Below are 5,192 nucleotides of genomic sequence, written 5' to 3'. Positions count from 1 at the left end.
CCTGAAGAGTGGAAATTTGGATGACTTGCAAGATGAATTGCTGCTGTTAGAATGTCTCCGAGAAGAGGTGGGTTACGCCGTTGTGGGTGAGGGCTTCGAAACTGTTTCCGTTTATCATATTGGCGCCTTTTTAAATAAATAATCACTATAAACCTCATCATTTATCAGAATTATGAAATAGAACTAACTCATGCTCATTTTATGAAAAATGAGACTGTTCTTATATTTAGAAGGGAATCCTGAAAAGAAAGCGATTCCATTTTTTTTGTATGATTTTCAATTATCAATTGGGATGCATCTCAGAACTGGTTGGATAGTTGCCTTAGTGTTGCTATTTTTTTTACATTCAAAATCTATCTTTTTAAATGAATAATTTGGCTAAGTTTGATCCCGTATATGTTCCTTAACGATATACAGAGATGATAATTTTTTCCTATTTCTATTCTGATACATCTAATGCGATGATAAAGCTATAGCAAATATAATGAGTCTAATTTAATTGAAGACTATCTTTCATGTTTTTCTTAAAGAAATAAATCAATAAATTTGGCTTTTACCTTCACAGGATTCGTTATGGTTATTATTAATTGATTTTAAGATAAGGTAACTTCGTACATAAAAATAAATTTAATATTATTCGCGCAGTCCAAAAGCATGAGACCCTCTTCCCAGCGCTCATCGTCATCCTCTGCAGCCAGACCAGGCTTCCAGACAAAAATGAAATCAAGGGTAAAGGGACACTCCTCGAACGAAGCTGATCAGCTTCAATTTTCCAATACCAAAACATCTAGAATCCAATCTTTAAACTCCTCGAGGCACAACCACTAGTCATGCTTGTAAAATGAAGATGCCTTCAATAGAACTGCCACCAAATTGGCCAAGACCAACTTTAGCCACCATGATCCTCAACAGTGTGTATGTGGACAATGTGACTGTGGTAGGCATCTGTGCAAATTTCATGTCATTAAACCTGACCTTCCGAAGGCAACGGTCTATCAGAAAAGCTTCTACAGTCAAAAACCTGTTCCCAACATTGTGGCACATGCTCATGAGTACGATCGTCTTCAAGGCCCACACCTCGACATGAACTCTACCTACCATGAAGGATTCACTGGAAGGAACGGAGATAAGCTCGAGAGGCCTCATCCAGAAGATTTGCTTCATAGTAATGGCCCATCGCCAAACTTGACCTCTTATTCTTCTCAGTTCCCAGGCCACAGAGGAGATAATCAATATGTAAAGCCCACCGATAAGCACACAAGAGGATATTTCCCTCTCAGAAGCAAAAGCACGTATTCCAACGAATTCAAAGCTAAATAGCCGAAAAAAGATGATTATACATATTTCCCTGACCAGTTAAGGACTGGAAGCAATTGGTTTGGAAACTCAACCTATGGAAATTTTATGCTGAGCCAAACCCTGAATATTTTGCGAAAAAAGTGAAGGTGGTTGAGAAAAAGGAAGAAAACCCAGACTTTGTCCATCAATATGGTAATGCTATTTAACTTAGAAACTACATATAAGAACGATTTCATCAAGAAAGATACGCCGATATGCCCAGCAAAGATATACCTTGAGTCAAAGGGTCAAGGAGTATTTTCTGGAACAAAGAGTAAATTCAACGAAAATGCTGATTTCAAGGCCATGTCCCCGAACTTCCAGGCCATTTCAACCTCTAAGCATTCATACGTTTGAATGTTGGACTGATCATATACCACTTCATCAAATCATCATGAAAATTATGGAGTCTTCCTTACCATATTAAAAGTTTAATTATACTGTTAATCTTAATTTGAATTCAAATGATCAAATTGCAAATTCCTTCAAAAAGTAGACCACTATCAAGAGCTAAAGAGTTATCTCGAGCTCTATGGAAAAAAATCGAACCAAAAAATCTGATAATCGACCTTTAATCATCAAAAAAAATATGATGGGGACCAAATCTAAAGGCAAATGCGAGGCTTAGCAAAGATAATTTCGATCGTCCAGCAAAAAACCTAGCCATTAAAACAAAGGAAGAAGAAATAGTTAAAGCAATAACCATAGTTTCTTAAGTAGTTCGAGGAAATCACTCGAATTTACAAAAACTCTCAAGAGATATAAAATGAAGAAGACGATTCGCTTCTCTGTTTGGATGAGACGATTGATGACAACTTTCGACCCCAAAGGAAAATCCAAGCTTTTAATTCAACCATAAATAGGTATAGCGAAAAATCAATAAGCCAGCTTCCATCGATTGCTGAAAAGGATATAGAATAATAAAGGGAAGATGAGATGATATTTTCCCATTAGAAACGTATCCATAGCAACATGTCAACAGCTTCAAACTACCAAACAAAAAATACCAGAAACATCAAAGATAAGTATGTTAATGATTTCGATTTGAAGCTAAGAGGAAGAAGCCATGAAAAAAGATTAGCCATTGACGTTCAGAACCTCATCAAATCGCGCTCAAAGGCTAAAAGCAGCATGAGTGATCAAAGCGGAAAGAGAATCACCAAATATTGAATTTAACATTAAAATATGGCTCCTTGATAATTTTATTGGTTTTATTATGCCCTTAACTTCTTAAAATATACTCTAATTCCAATCAAAGGCAAATTATCTTTTAAAATATCATTGAATCCTTATCCTGGTTCATTTCTTCAAGGCAAACTAGACGAAACTTTTATACCACTCCTCTAACCTTTGGATTTATGCTGAATAGAAAAGCTTTCCTTATTAATTAATTGATTTATTGCCAAGTGGAAGATGATAAGTTTCAGAGAATATGTTCATTTTTGTAATTTATGCAATTTACAAGCAGTCAATTATCTGGTTTTCGCTGAGGAAGGAAGCACTGATGACCCCTCCCTTTTTAATGATAGTGGAGAGCCTTTCTTATGTCATATATTCTTGAAAGCCAGACGAAAGCATTCAGTATGAGAGGAGATATGCTACCATTAAGCTCAGGAGTAGAAAACAAAATTGCTTTTGCCTATTATGCTTATCTTCGTAGATTTTGGATCTATACGTTTAATCCTTTGTAAATTGATGCATACCTTCTTTATGCTCTTCATCTTCATTGAAGATAGGAATACTGTCTAAATGTAAAATAACCAACTCTATGTTCCGTCTTTTATTTATTGGAAAGCCCTAAATTGCATGAACCAGTCCAGTATTAGCTGACTTCTTACGGGCTGATCCTAGCAAGATCAATATCTTCGTTGGCTTGCTGATAAAGCATCCCATTCAAAATATTATAAATCAATCAATCATTTATAACTTTTGCAGCTTTTGTAGGCCTAGATAATCTATCTTTTTTATTCTTAGATGAGATGCAAAATCTCTCCGACCTTATTCTTGCGAATGACAATATCTAAAATTTCCTCTCCACTTAAGGCCATGAACTTTTGCTTCTCTTTTTCGTATTATTGTGTTATCTTGAATACTTCTACTGCATTATCAGCGGGATCATAGTTCTCTATTCCTTTTAAGACGCATTTATCCTTTATCTTAAACTACCTTTTTTTGATGAGTTCGTTTGCGTAGCTTTGTTGAGCATAACCCTTTTCGCTTAACTTGTAAAACTAGGTAATACTGATGCCTATTGAGTCGAGAAACTGCTATTTTATTTGGTTTATCAACTAAAGCTCCTCAGATATTTTGTGATCAACGAAACCTGATGTATTTGTTGTCAATCTTTCCAAAGGAACTGGCTTAATTTTTCCCACAGTCTTAAGGCTTGCTTTCTTTTAAACACGAATTTTAAACATAGTTTTATGTATTTAGCTTCGTTTTTCAGCTTGCTCTGCATGCTTAAAGTTATCATTAAGTTCACCTTATCTTCTCTACAGCTCGAAGTAATCTCTTTTGATTTTTTGCAAGATTTCCTTAAGCCTTAGAAGCTAATGTTTTGTTTCCTCTTTGTTTTGTCTCAAAGTATCAATGTTTTCCTTGAGTACGTTATACCTGCGCTATGTGTCCTCCATGATCTTTTTGATGAATTCAATGCTTCTATTTTCCTCTTTCATTTGATTGCTAAATGATCCGACATTTACCTCTCCTAAATCATGGTGTCGATATTCTCGTACATCTGTTTATACTTCTGATGCTCTTCTGTGAACTTTTGGAATTTTCTCAAAAAGTATTGATACTTCATTTGTATGGATCCAAGTTGCATGTTTCCGATCTTTTCCTCGAGTTATGGAAATTTGTTAAGGCATTAATGAATCTTTTCGCATTATTGTGCCAATTAGTTATAGAGATCATTAGTTTTTGATGATTCTTCTATCATCGAATATAATAATTGCAGGAAAAGAATAGTCTGAGTATAATTTTTAATGAAGAAATCTCTGTTTATTGAAATTTGATGACTTTGATATAGATCTGAGAAAAATAATACAATATATTTCATAATTTGGGTAATAATTATATGATCAAGGAAGGTATTGGCGGATCCTACCTCTAAATTCTGTTTTGAGCTTCGAAGATCAAGGAATTCATATGCCGAACACTTATAATAAACGAGATAAGAGAAAATTAAATGGAGGGGGAAATTAAATAATCAAAAACACATTCATTTAAGTTAATTGATTGATTATCGATGTTAATTGAGTCAAGTCAAACCTTTTTGCCCTTATCACAGACATTTATTAAAAATATGATTATGCGATGCATAGCCTCGAATACTCTTAATGATAATTTTAGATATAATATCTTAAAAATCAGTTAGATATCTTTCGAATTGGATAGTTTTTAATGAAGGAATGACAAAGATGAGGATTAAAGTGACGTAAAAAAATGTCAGATTTTGATTCATAGATGGAAATAATTGAATTAAGCAAATAAGTATGATCGAATTTGGAACATCTTCGATGGACATGCCAAAACATCTTAAAGGCTCATCACAAAAAGGAATTTTTATGAATAAATAGACCAATACTAAGCATTAATCGTAGTTTTTAATTTCTTAAGTTATAATAAAATAATATGCCAGTCAAAAAATCGCAAAAACAAGGCACCAAATCGTCCAAAAAAGGCATATACAACAAATATCCTTTCGAGGTATACATATAGCTCTAACGTAGTCCCGGAAAAAATTGATTTCTATGGTTGAAGATCAAAATAGAACACTTGCATCTGCAGCCAAGGAGCTTGGGATTTGCCAAACCACGGCAAGATTAATATTGTCGACGTGGAAATAAGAAGGT

Source organism: Nymphaea colorata, unplaced genomic scaffold, assembly GCF_008831285.2.
Source record: "Nymphaea colorata isolate Beijing-Zhang1983 unplaced genomic scaffold, ASM883128v2 scaffold0018, whole genome shotgun sequence".
In the NCBI taxonomy this organism is placed as follows: Eukaryota; Viridiplantae; Streptophyta; class Magnoliopsida; order Nymphaeales; family Nymphaeaceae; genus Nymphaea; species Nymphaea colorata.
Note: the sequence above shows the minus strand (reverse complement) of the source record.